Raw genomic sequence first — 14,195 nt, 5'->3', positions numbered from 1 at the left:
CCTTTGATGTTGTCAAATTTTATGTATTTTGCACCTCTGGTTTCAGTTACATAAACATTTAGATTTGCTGGGTTTTTAAAAATGTTTTAAATCTTTATTTTTGAGAGAGAGAGAGAGAGAGAGGGAGAGAGAGAGAGAGAGAACGGGGGAGGGGCAAGGGGAGAGGGAGACACAGAATCTGAAGCAGGTTCCAGGCTCTGAGCTATCAGCACAGAGCCCGATGTAGGGCTCAAATTCAAGAACTGTGAGATCATGACCTGAGCCGAAGTAGGCCGCTTAACCGACTGAGCCACCCACGCGCTCTGATTTGCTGGTTTTTTGATGACCCTTTTGTCATTTAAAAGTATCCATCTTTGGGGCACCTGGGTGGCTCAGTCCGTTAAGCGGCCGACTTCGGCTCAGGTCATGATCTCGCGGTCGGTGAGTTCGAGCCCCGCGTCAGGCTCTGTGCTGACAGCTCAGAGCCTGGAGCCTGTTTCAGATTCTGTGTCTCCCTCTCTCTCTCTGACCCTCCCCCATTCATGCTCTCTCTCTGTCTCAAAAATAAATAAACGTTAAAAAAAAATTTTTTTTAAATAAGAAATACAAATAAAAGTATCCGTCTTTGGTGTTTTTTAAAAACCCAAAATTTGATGCTAATGCGGCTGTTTTAGGCTTATGATTAGTGCTTCTAGGACATAGTTGTACTTTTTTCTTTTAATCTGTGTATGTCAGTGTATTTAAAGTGTGTTTCTTGGAGGGACGCCTGAGTGGCTCAGTTGGTTAAGTGTCCAATGCTTGGTTTTGGCTCAGGTTATGATCTCATGGTTTGTGACTTTGATCCCTGCATTGGGTTCTGCACTGACAGTACAGAGCCTGCTTGGGTTTCTCTCTCTCTCTCTCTGCCCCTCCCACATGTGCACGCTCTCTCTCTCTCTCTCTCTCTCAATAAAGTAATAAACATTTTTAAAAAACAAAGTGTATTAAAATTTTTTTTAATGTTTATTTATTTTTGAGACAGAGACAGAGCATGAGTGAGGGAGGGGAAGAGAGAGAGGGAGACACAGAATCCGAAGCAGGCTCCAGGCTCCTAGCTGTCAGCACAGAGCCCAACACGGGTCTCGAACTCACAGACCATGAGGTCATGCCCTGAGCCGAAGTCAGACACTCTACCAACTGAGCCCCCAGGCGCCCCGGGCTTGCATTATTTCTGATGAAAATGTTGCAGTCGTTCTGCCTTTGTTCTTTTCATAATGTCTTTTTTGCCTCTAAGTGCTTTTAAGTTTTTATCAACGAGGGGCGCCTGGGTGGTTCGGGTCGTTAACTGTCTGACTTTGGCTCAGGTCATGATCTCATGGTTCGTGGGTTCAAGCCCTGGGTCGGGCTCTGCACTGACTGTGCCTTGCCTGCTTGGGATTCCCTCTCTCTCCCTCTCACTCTGCCCCTCCCCAGGTTTTGCTTCTTTCTCAAAATAAATAAACTTAAAAAAGAAAAAAAAGGTTTCATCAGTGGCTTTCAGCCATTTGGTTATGATGTGCCTTGCTGTGTTTTTGTTACTATCCGGATTGGAGTTTATTGGTTTCGAATTTGTTGGCTTTGGGTTTATTATTGTCAAATTTGGAATGTTTTCCGTTACGGGCTCCGTGTGGTGGTGGGTGGGGTTGGGTGGTACAGCAACTAAGTCTTTCCTGCACTGGCGGGGGGGGGGGGGTGGTGGCGGGCACGTGCTATGGACCAAGTTGTTGGGAAGTGGCAGAAGGGGGGAGCTAAGCGCATGTAGTCCTAGGTGGGGAAAGAGGGGGTTGGGGCTAGAGTCTCCAGACCCCAGGGTATACAGGGACTTTGATCAGGACTTGGGCTAAGAGGTCTCCCACTGCTTTGGACCGCTGCAATCCAGTCATTCCTTATGCCACTGTCCCCGCACCAAGGGAAGGAGCCAAAGGCACGTGCCTGAGCGTGTGCCCTCCTGGGTAGGGTCTCCCGTCTGTGAACCGGGTCCGCTGTGCTTTCTGTGTGGGGTCTGTACCCTCTCCCAGCTCTTCCTGGGATGGCTCTAGCCCTCTAGGTCAGCCCTCTGGGGGTCCCCCACTCCCACTTGGTGGGCTAGGTCTCCCCAGCTGCCTGACGTTTGGCAAGTACCGGGATAACGGCAGCTGTGTCCCCGTGCAGAGGGAACGAGGTAGCGACCTCAGGAGAAGTAAGATTGGCCCTGGCTCTGGTTCAGCATCACCTGGGGGGTTTTAACAGCCCCTGGGGTGGCCCTACCGGAGCCCAGGCTGATGTAATTCGCTCAGGCATCCTCCACAGTCACGTTTTTAATCTTCTACTTTTTGCGATAACGGTAGATTCATGCCCGTGTGTAAGACGTAATACAGAGTTTCCGTGTTCTGTTTACCCCAATGGCAATGGCAGCATCTTGAAGACCACAGTGCAACAGTACAGCCAGGAGATTGACATGGACATCTTCAAGATACAGAAGAGTTGCTTTCCAGGAAGAACTCACTGTTTTATATCCGTACTCACTTCCTTTCTGCCTTCAACCCCTCCTTCTCAGCTAGCAACCATTAAGGTTTTCTGTGTCTATGATTTTGTCATTGCAACAATGTCATATAAATGGAACCATACAGTATTATGGACTTGACCTGCTGGGGCCAGGTTACCTCCAGCTTCCATGGGTATAAAATCTGGTGTAGGTAGTAGCATAAACAGACATTTATTGGAGTAGAGCAAAGCCCAGAAATAAACTCTTCTATATATAGTCAGATGATTTTTACCACGGGTGCCAAGAACATTCCGTGGGGAAAGGACAGTCTTTTCAACAAATGGTGCTGGGAGTACTGGACCTCCACATGCCAAAGAAGGGACATTGGGCCCTTACCTGACACTGTGTAAAAATTAACTGCGGGTGGGGGCAAAATCAACGGCTGGCTCGTAGCAGTAGCCTCGCAGTGGCCGTCGAGGGGTCCTCCAGCCAGTGTTGCCCCCGCCCCAGTCTCCAGCATGGGAAGTATCTTCACAAACTTCTTCAAGGGCCTTTTTGGCAAAAAGAGAGACGTGCACTCTCATGGTGGGCTTGGACGCTGCAGGGAAGACCACCATCCTGTACAAACTGAAGCTGGGTGAGATGGGGACCGCCATTCCCACCACAGGCTTCCACGTGGAGACCGTGCAGTACGAGAACATCAGCTTCACCGTGCGCGACGTGGGCGGCCAGGACAAGATCGGCCCCTGTGGCGCCACTTCTTTCGGAACACACAAGGCCTCATCCTCCTGGTGGACAGCAAGGTCAGAGAGGGCGTGAAGGAGGCCCGTGAGGAGCCCGTGACGATGCTGGCGGGGGACGAGCTCAGGGATGCCGTCCGGCTGGTGTTCGCCAGCAAGCAGGTGTGTGCGCCCGTGCGCCCCGGCCACGCGGGGTGGGAGGCGGGGAGGGGTGGTCCCCGTGGACCGCTGACCAGAGGTCGCCGGGCCTCGCCCACCAGGACCTCCCTGAGGCCATGAAGGCGGCCGAGTCTATGGACAAGCCGGGCCTGCACTCACTGCGCCACAGGAACCGGTACATTCGGGCCACCTGTGCCACCAGCGGGGACAGGCTCTATGAGGGACTGGACTGGCTATCCAATCAGCTCCAGAACCGGAAGGCAGCCCCACCCCCCCTCCGTCCACATGTGCTTTCACTCCCTCAGCCTGCAAGGGTCAGGTTTGCCAACGAAACAACGACCTCTACTTTTTTCTCTTATTTTGATAAACACTGAAGAAGCTGGAGCCGTTCAACTTTATCTTGGGGAAATCCTCAGAACTGGTTTATTTGGTATCGTGGAACCTCTTACTGCTTTCGATACACGATTGGTAATCAACTGTTTTGTATACTTTATTTCCAGTTTTCATTTCGACAAACAAGCACTGTAATTATAGCTACTAAAGTCTCTTAACTAGTAAAATAAATAACAAAAATAAACATCAAAATTAATTGCAAATGAATCAAAGACCTAAACTTAAGAGCTAAAGCCATAAAACTCCTGGAAGACATAGGGGAGAAGCTTGACGACACTGAATCTGGTGATGATTTCTTGGATACGCCACCAAAAAGCACAGGCAACAAAAATAGATATATGTTACTTCATCAAAACTGAAAACTTGTGCATCAAAGGGCACTATCAACAAATAAAAAGGCAACCGAACGGGAGAAAAATATTTGCACATCACATATCTAATAAAAGATTAATACCCGGAATATATAAGGAACTCCTAAAAACAGCAACAACAAAACTGAATTTGAAAATGGACAAAGGACTTCAACAAACATCTCTCCAAAGAAGATATTTGTGGGGCTTTTTTTAAAAGTTTATTTATTTATTTTGAGAAAGCGTGAGTGCCAGCAGAGGAGGGGCAGAGAGAGGGAGAGAAGAAAATCCCTAGCGGGCTCTGCGCCGTCAGCACCAGAAGCCAATATGGGGCTCGAACTCAAGAAGCCGTGAGATCTTACCGCGTCTCGACCTTTTGGCCAAGATCAAGTGAAGAAGCCGTGAGATCTTGACCTGAGCTGAAATCAAGAGTTGGACACTTACGCAAATGAGCCACCCAAGAGCCCCTCAAAGAAGATACTTGAACGGCCAATAATCACACGAGAAGACATTTGATATCCTTAATCACTATGTGAACGAACATCAAAATCACAATGAGATGCTACCTCATTGTGATGCTACCTCACCCACTGGGATGGCTATGGCTAGTGTGAAAAATAAGTAACAAGTGCTGGCGAAAATGCGGAGAAATCGGAACCCTCGTGCACTGCTGGGGGGAATATAAAGGTGCGGCCCCTTTGGAAAACAGTATGGCTGGTCCTCAAAAATGTTTAAATAGAATTACCATTCGACCCAGAAGTTCCACCTCTGCGTACATAAGGAAGCGAAAGGAGGGACGTGCAGAGATACTTGCACACCCAGGTCCACAGCACCGTTATTCACAACAGCGGAACGATGGAAGCCATCCAGCTGTCCTCAAGGGATGAGTGGATAAACAAAAGGTGGCTTATCCATACAATGGAATACTACTCCATCTTAACAAAATTCCGGGCACAGGCTGCAACATGAGAGGGGAGGACTTCTGCCAGGTGAAATAAGCCAGTCACGCAGAGCCCAATATTGTACGATTCCACTTAATGTGAGGCATTTAACCATTAAGACCAGAGGGCAAATAATGGTTGCCAGGGACTGAGTGGGGGGTAGTGGCTGTTTTATGGATACAGAGTTCCTCTTTTGCGAGATCTGGAGTTTGGAGCTTAAATGCAAAACACTGTGACGTACCTAATACTAGTGCACTGTGCAGTCAAAACTAGTTAAGACGGTCAATTCTAAGTTACGTGTGTTTCAGTTAAAAATAAGAAGGCATAACTGGCCGGGCGGGTTGGGAGCGCGCACTGGAGGGCGCGGTGGGCGGCGGAGCGGGCGTCCAGGTGGCCCCAAGGGAGGCGGCCACCTGCCCACCACCAGGGTCCCACAGGGACTGCGGGCTCTGGAGACGGGCCCCGGGCTCCAGTGGGTGACTGATGGACACCGCAGGACCCAGGGGGAAGGACGCGGCCTGAGCGGCTGGACATGGGCGGGCGCCCGGTACTGAAAGCTTCGAGAAGCGGCGCCTTGGCTGTATTAGTCGCGGGTCCACGCACCGCCACGCACACCTGGCGAAGGGGCCGGAGACGCCGGAGCGCCAGCCACTGTAGAGACGCGGCGGAGGGCTGCGGCGGGGAGCGAGGCTGGAAGGTGGAGGGGCTCCGCCGGGGGGGTGGTGACAGCTGGGGGACGGGGAGGGGGCCCGGGGGACGGTCGCTGCGGCCGACTGAACGGCCACCTCGCCCGCCTAGCCGCCCGCGCGCACCACCGAGACGCGCCTCCAGGCAGGGCGGGAGCGCCGCTTCCGGCGGCGGGAGGAGCATTTCCGCTGGGGAAGTGGGCGGTGGCCTCGGCGGGGCGGGGCGCTCCTCGGGCGCGGACAGAGGGCGTGCCCGAACGGCTCCGCCGGGACCGCGACTGTCGCGCCAAGGGCGCAGTGTCCCAAGTCCCCGGCTCTCCACGCCCAGCTCTCTGCTCCTCCCCGGCGGCCCCACCGGGAAGGTGGCTGTCCCCAGGTGGGAGCCCTTTCCTCCCGCCCGCGCTCCGCCACCGCAGACGCCTAGTGTCCTCGCGGCTGGCGCGCCCCGTTGCCGCCCTCGGGATCGGCGGCCGGCGCCTCACCGTCTTCCCCACCCGACCCGCTGCCCTCCGAGTTGTCCACCCCGAGGGCCCTTTCCAAAATGGAACTTCTCTCGGTGCTCTCCGGGGCTCCTCCCTCTCCGCGCTCCTCGCCACGCCGCGGCCTGGACGGCTGCGGTGCGGGGGGCCTTGGATGCGGTTCCGGCCGTCGTTCGTGCGGTGCATCCCCTTCCCCTCTGTTTTCAGCTCACGGGGTCTCACCGGTGGTGGCGCGCCCTGGGCGCCCTGTTGGTGGGGCTGCGCTCAGTACTTCGCGGGGATGGTCATTAAGCCCCGAGGGGAGTTCAGTGTCTCCTCTAAGTTCTTGGGGACGCGGGCTTGATGCTCTGTGTCGGGCGTTTAGAGACCGTCGTGGGTCTTTTAGTGAAACCTTCAAATATTTTGCTCATTTTAAGCTTTCTTTTTATTTCTGTTACTCGTGTAGGATTTCTAGTTCTGGATAGGAGCCTTTTCTAAGATACGTGTATTGAGACTATTTTCTCCCAGGCTGCGACTTGCTTTTTCATTGAACTGACTTTTGATAGACAGAAAATTTAAAAATTTCTTTGTTTATTTATTTTTGAGAGAGACAGAGTGCGAACAGAGGATGGGCAGAGAGAGGGAGACACAGAATCCGAAGCAGGCTCCAGGCTCTGAGCTGTCAGCAGAGTCGGACGTGGGGCTCAGACTCACAGACCACAAGATCATGGCCTGAGCCGAAGTTGGAGGCTTAATCGATTGAGCCACCCAGGCACCCCAAATGTTGTGTTTTTAAGGGAACTTGTTGGCATACTTTTACTCCTCGTGGCTCTTTATGATACTGTTAATGTCTGTACCATCTATAGTGAGATCTCTTCCTTTCATCCCTGATGGGTAACTAGGCATTTTCGTCCAGGTGGTTTGTCTTTTCTCAGGGCATCTCTGGGACTGGCCTCTCCTGCATCTTGGGGCTCTGTCCTTGACTTGGCAAAGACACAGGTGCGCACGGCAGCAGGAAACTCGGTGACTCCGAGGAGGATGGCTCTCAACAGAGCTGGGGGCAGAGGCTGGCACTGAGCAGACCCTGGCTGCACAGTTTAGGGGAGGCTGTGGCTGAGTCCCAAATCCAGTGAGCAACAGACAAGTTCTAGAGGAAGAATAGTGAAGAATGACAGGCTGCCCCACCCCTGCTTTGGGAGAAGGCAGTGACGGGTCCCTGTCTGTGGGAAGGTGCGTGAGAACATTCACATGTGCAGGGCGCAGGTTCGGGCTGTCCTGGTCCTGTCTCCGCATGAGGACAGGGCATCCCATCTGGTGCCCACGCCGGCCACGCATCCCCATCGGTGTCTTAGAACCCCGTGCTGACGGTGCCGTCGTGCCATGCAACCTCCCCAACTGAATTCACTCATGGGCACCACGTCGTGCCTTCACTCGTCTACAGTCACACTGTGTGCGCTTTGGGAACGTTTGTTCCCAGCGTTATGTGGCCAGACGCTGGCAGGTGGTCAGAGAGGCCTGTGTGGGCAGGCGCCTGGGTGGCTCCGGCGGGTAAACCTCCAAGTCTTGATCTCAGGTCGTGAGTTCAAACCCCACATTGGGCTCCATGCTGGGTGTGGAACCTACCTAAAAAAAAAAAAAAAAAATCTGTATTAGGGACGCATTTGCATGTTGACCTATTTGTGGGTGAAATGACAAGGTGTTGGGGATTTGCTTTAAAATTCTAATAAAAAGAAGACGGACAAAACCATACTGGCAGAATGAGCTGTTGAAACTAGTTGTGTCTGAAAAGTTTCTTCTTTTTTTCGTATTTTACTGGATGTTTATATTTTCAGTTCATTAGTATGTACTGAAGATGATTGAAAACAGCCGTTAAGTCCTTAAGTGACAGTGCTGGGCCATTCGGCTCAGTCAGCGGCCTGAACACAGCACCACAGACCGGGTGCTGTAAGCCACACGTTTGTTTCTCGCGGCTCTGGAGGCTGGGAGTCTGAGAGCGGGGCGTCGGCCAGGTCGGGTGCGGGGGAGGCCCCCTTCCTGGCGGGCAGACAGCCGCCTCCCTGCTGTGAGCTCAGGGGGTGGGGGGAGCTCTGGTGTCTGATCTTATGAGGGCACTTAGCCTGTTGGGGGGGCCCCACCCTCATGACCTCATCTAATCTAATCACCCCCAAAGCCCCACCTCCAAGTACCATCCCATTGGGGTTAGGGCTTCAGTGTAGGAATTTGGCGGGGGGGGGGGGGGGGGAACAACTCATTCCATAGCAGAATCTTCCCTGGGTCAGTCCTGGCCCGCAGACCAGCTGGGGAAGGCCTTGCTCCTGCAGGACAGGCGCAGCATGGCTACTGAAGCATAGGGCCTGGGTCCTGAGGCCCCCAGAATGAATGGAAATCCGCCCAGTGGAGTGCGTGGGTGTCTCTTATTCATAGAATCCAAACGTTTGTAGCAGCGTTTGTATTTCTTTTCCAGTTCAGCACAGTCGGGCAGGGGAGTGCCTGGTTTCTTGTCCCCGACCTGTGGAGCTGTAAGGGCCTTCGCGGGACATCCAAGTGCAGGTTCTACCGGCCCGTTCCCCATCTTTGGGCAGTAAGTGCTAAGGCAGGCGTGCTACGGACTTGAGCCGTATCCTGCAGAAACCGGCTGGCTGTGTGTCGGGGTCACCGGTTTCTGGTTTTTGGTCTTTCACTTCATGATGCGATGGTGTGGAATTAAATATGAACAATGCAGAATTATGCGATTAGCTACATTCCCTCTGATGACAGCTATGGACCGATCCCAGTGGGCCACCTTGGCGCTTCGTGGCAGTGGGACGGTGGGAGCGTCAGGCTCCCAGTGGCCCCTTGCTCACCTGTGCTGGCTGCCGAGGCCGCAGCTGTGGGGCGAGTCCCAGTCTGTCGTCTGTGCTCCGCTTTGGGGCTGTGGCTGGAGAGGCCCTTGAGGGAGCAGTAACGGGCACGTCGGGGGCTCAGGAGGCTGGTGCTCCTGTGCATATCCGTGCGTGACTTCCTGAGCAAACCACCCTTCAGCACAGCTTGGGGAGGGAACCGCGGCGGTGAAGCAACGGAAAAGCACCGTGAGGTCTGCATGTCAACATCCCGTCACCGGCACCGCTCACGGTAAAGGGGCGCAAGTCCAGACGGACACAGGAGTGCTTAAACTGAACAAATTTGGGGGGCCCTGGGGGGCTCAGTCAGTTGAGCGTCCTGCTCTGGATTTCAGCTCGGGTCATGATCTCGCAGTTTGTGGGATCGCGCCCCTCCTGGGGCTGTGCGCTGACAGTGCGGAGCCTGCTTTGGATTCTCTCTCTCCCTCTCTGCCTCTCTGTCTCAAAATAAACATTTATAGTAAAGTGAACAAATGTTTCTCTTCTTTTTCCTGAAGCCTCCCCCACTCTTCACTTGTTTTCCCGTGGAACCCTGTGTTCCAGGAACTTGGCATTGATACTTGGTAGGGAGACCCCACCACGGACCCAGCACCGGTCACGACCAACTTGAAGACAGGACGGAGGCAGCTGGCGGGGCCTACCAGAGACCCGTGGAAACGTGTAAGACCCCTCAGCCACCTACGCCAGGCAGGTGTGCGGGTTCGAAGGCATCGGCCTGTTGCAACAAAGTCACAAAACTGTCATTCCTCTTTGTCCTCAAAGTCTGTTGTTCGGGTTGTATATCGGCTCCGGAGCACAGAGGTCGGTTTTCGATGATCACCACGTCCAGAGTGACGGGGTTCTGGAGGCAGGTGGCCCGTAAGGTGAGCCTGGCCAGCAACATGGCCCTCCCCCACCACACCGCCCCTTCTGCCTGCGCTCGTCTAGGGCAGAGGACACGAGTCCACTCGGGCAGGATAGGTGTGCCACTGGGGGCTGGCGGGTGAGCCATGCCGGTGACCTGGCCTTCCCTCTCCGTGGGGGCCACATTCAGAGCCGCCTGTAGGTTGTCCATATGGAGCACAGGCTTCCCTCTGCACGTGATTCTGTCCTTGGCCCCCTTGGGCAGCGGGCCCGCAGAGCCTAGCACCCCAGACCCCCCATTTGGGTCCCAGAAGGCCCAGGCTGCTGTGTTGTGTCTCCTTCATTCCTGTCCTTTGTGACACTTGGAAATCCCTTCAGCCGGAGGCCCCTGGGATCTGACTGTCCGATGTGAAGGTGCAGACGTTCACCCGTCGGGGAGGGTGGAGTGAGCTTCTGGGTCCCTCGACCAACAAATCAGGCAACTTTTGTCTAGAAAAGAGAGCCAAGTGCATGTTGCTTTAGTGACGTTTATTCCAAGTTACAGTTCAACATCAGCTTCACCCGATAAAGTATCTCTGTGGGAACCGGACAAAAAGCCAGAGCCCCCCCCACCACCTGGCCCCAGCCCGACAGCTATTTGGTTAGCAGCTCAGCCTGACCCTAGCGCTCGTCCCGTGCCAGGTAAGTGACACATGATCTTGGTTTGTTTTCCTCGCGGTGGTGGACTCGTGCGGCCCATGTCCTTCTCCATGGTTTTGTCCCCCTTCTTTGAACAGCTTCATGGGGTTCCAGAACACGCGTCCTGCTGGGGGACATCTCCTGGGAGCCTCCTGTATGCACGTGGGTCGTGTCAGTTTCCTGGGGCGGCTGAAACAACAGAATGTGTTGTCTCCGTTCCGCAGTCACAAGCCCGAGGTCGAGGCATCGGCAGGGCCACGCTGCCTCAGAAACCTCGAGGGGAGGGTCCTCCCTGCCTCTTCCTGCCTCTGGTGTTCCTTGGCTCATGGACGCACGGCTTCGGTCTCTGCCTCCGTTGTCATGGGTGTTTCCCTGCGTGTCTGTGTCTTCACGTGGCCATCTTCTTATAAGGACACCAAAGCTGTTGGGTTAGAGCCACCTTATCCGGGGGACTCCATGTGCCAGAGCCCTATTTCCAAATCAGCTCACATCCCGAAGCTAGGACTTTGGGGGACACAGTTCAATCCACACCCTCCATGCAGAAGAGGGTCCCAGAATACTGCCGGCTCCGAGTAGGTCTGCTTTAGTCTAGTAAGTCCAAAGTTTAGATCCACCGCAATCTCTGGCCCAGCGGCCATGGCTGCCCTCCCCATCCGGGATGAGGACTTTTGTCCTTTGGGCTTCAATGTCACCTGCTCCCTGACACCTGGCCGGTGCCGCGGTGTTCCTTCCTTATTCTGGTGAGTGGTCGGCCCTTTTCTTTCAGCTCTTCGTAAAGTTATCCTTTTTCTACTTTACTTGTTGTAAACATTGCTGTCTCCTAATCGATGGTGTGCCTTAGCATAACGTCTTTCACGTTAATGTTTCGTATCTTTGCGTGGTGATACTTTATGCCTTGAGGTTTTCTTTCTTGTCAAAAAATGCTTCCTAATCTTCAAGATTATGGAATGCTTGCACTACTTTGTTTTTGCTTTTTGAAAAGAGTTAATGGGTTTCCTATTTTTAGAGCATTTTTAGGTTTGCTGAAAAAACTGATCAGAAAGTAGTTCCCATATCCCCCCACCCCCAGTTCCTCCTGTTACTAACATCTTGCATTAGTGTGGTTTACTTGTTATAACTGATGAGCCAATACTGATACGTTCCATAGTTAACCTCAGGGCTCACTCTAGGCCCGTACATTCTGCGGGTTTGGACAGATGTGTAATCCGTGTGCCCGATACTGAGAGTGTCACACGGAGTAGTTTCACTGCCCTGAACCCTCTGTGCTGACTGCCCCTCCCGTCCCCCCGACTCCTGGCCCCCACTCGTCTTTTACCGTCTCCACGGTTTTGCCTTTTCCAGAATGTCACAGACTTGGAATCGTACCGTGCGTAGCCTTTTCGGACTGGCTTCTTTTACCTCGTAATATACATTTAGGGTCCCTCCAGGTCTTTTCACGGCTCGACAGCCCGTTCCTACTTAGTGCCGACCCACATCCTGTTGTCTGGATGGACCACAGGTTGTCCGTTCACCTGCTGACGGACACCTCAGCTGTTCCAGGGTTTGGGGGCTCTGAATGAAGCCGCTGTGAACACCCGTGTGCAGGTTGTCGTGTGGACACAAGTTTTCAACTCTTTAGGTAAATACCAAGGAACGTGATTCCAGGATCACGTGGTAAGAGTGTTTAGTTTGTAAGAAACCGTCAAACTGGTCTTCCGAAGTGGCTGCCACATTTTGTGTCCCCACCAGCCACGAGTGAGTGTTGCTGCTGCTTTATACCCTCACCTGCATGTGGTGGTGTTAGTGTTTTGGATTTTAGCCATTCCAACAAGTGTGTGTTTACTTTTTTTTAATGTTTGGATCTTTAGTCACAAAGAACGACTTTCCAGACTAGCTGAAGCAGCCACATCAATAACAGACAGGCTGTAGGCAGAGGCAAGGAAGAACACAGCAAGGAAGGCAGGCTGATAAAAGGTTCCGTTTACGGGGAAGAGCTAGTGATCTAAACTTGTACGCAATTAATAATTGCTTCAAAAATACATAAAATAAAAATGACAGAACTGCAAAGAGAAATGGACAAATGCCTACTCTGATGTGGCTCATTATTTCACGGAAATCAGTGGGCTAGAGGGTCTTGAGGACGGGGTGTCTGGGCAGAAGAGACATTGGAAGGTCAGTTGCCAGAAGGAATGCCCAGGACGAGGAAGTGTGGGGCATGCCACTGCTTGTTAGCTTCATAATTGCCAAGAAACTCTATCTTGATGTAACACTTCAAACTAGAATAGGGGTTTGAACAAGGTCTATATGTTGCATTTAGTGGAAATGTGTCTTAAGTCTGCTAATCCATATCAATGTCCCCTTCCTCTTTAAAAAAAGAATTACTTCCCACTTATTTCTTGGGAAAAAGCAGTCATTTGCCCTATGGGGGCTTGGATGACTACATCCCTACTCTCTCTTTTAATATGTTCCTCTTTCCCCTGTATTTTGTATGCATTAGTAGTCACATCCAGAAACTGGATCAGATCAGTTTGTTTCTCATCAAGAGTGCTCTGTGTTGCATTGTGCAGGATTCAATGGCTTCACACCAGGAGGCACTTGATATCTCTTAGCAAAGTTTGGGTCACTCATGGGTTCAGAGGGTCAGCTGAACCCTCCGTTATTTTCATCAGTCTTCTACCAATTGGCTTTCACTACCATTATGATATTGCCGATTATTTCTTCTGCATTTATTAGATGGAATTCGATACATAACTTCCCTCCACCAATTTATCCTGAAATACAGTTCATAGGGGAAAGGCAGAATGGATGTATTTTTAGAATAATGGGTTATTGTACTAGCAACCTTCAAGATGACCAATGGAATGGGTGTTAATACTGTTTTAAGCGCATGCATTTTATTATATTTGATATGTTTCTATTCAGTGCAGCCATTATTCTTTTTGATGTTGAAATTGTTGACTTGTTGGCCATTCAGAGCCTTTCACTTTTGTCACCCTGCCCCTCTGGCAGGTGTCTCTCTGGGAGCAGCCTTGCTTTGCGGCACAGGAAATCCTAAACTCATTTTGTATTACCTCCTTCCCCAAATCTCAAAGGAGCCCTAGTTCCTTTTAAACAGAAATGGTGTACTCTTCCAAGAGTGTGTTTACTGCTGGGAGGGGCCCAAGAGCACTGCCCACCCAGGTCCAGAACATTTAAAGTTTCATGGCGGGGGTGGGGGGTGGGGGTGGGAGAGCTGGCCAAAGCATACAGCTGGGCGAGGACGGGGTTTCCGCCCGCTTCCTCCGAGTGGTTCACCCTCATCGTGCACTGCCCGCAACGACTGAGAACTCCGTTTTAAAACCTGTGATCTGAACTCCTGCCTCCACCGGGCCCAGGTCCAGCCTGCTTCCACCCGCCCTCTCCAACCCTAGGGCCCTCCCATGCGGGCTGTGAAAATTCACAAAGGGAAACCTCCTTTCGAACGGAGCCGAATGGAGCCGGGAGGCCAGCAGGGGGAGCTCCCGCTGCCCCACCATCTTGTCAATTGCAGACCCAAGTGGGACCTGGCCGGTCACTACTTCCCAGCCCACCAGGGGCCGTCCTGCGGGGGGCTCAGCCAAAGCGCAGCCACTACGCTTTCAGCTCCGTT

The 14,195-nt window shown here is 52.6% G+C and overlaps 1 protein-coding gene and 1 pseudogene across 1 annotated transcript in view; both read left to right on the top strand.

Moving 5' to 3' along the window:
* The window catches only part of GSDMD (gasdermin D), a 101,291-nt gene that overhangs the window by 84,792 nt on the left and 2,304 nt on the right, over nucleotides 1–14,195 (top strand). The gene's annotated exons all lie outside the window — the stretch shown is intronic.
* On the top strand, nucleotides 1,951–4,667 carry LOC106986154 (ADP-ribosylation factor 1-like; annotated as a pseudogene).

Source organism: Acinonyx jubatus, chromosome F2 (genome assembly GCF_027475565.1).
Source record: "Acinonyx jubatus isolate Ajub_Pintada_27869175 chromosome F2, VMU_Ajub_asm_v1.0, whole genome shotgun sequence".
NCBI lineage: Eukaryota > Metazoa > Chordata > Mammalia > Carnivora > Felidae > Acinonyx > Acinonyx jubatus.
This window is presented reverse-complemented; position numbering and strand designations above follow the sequence as displayed.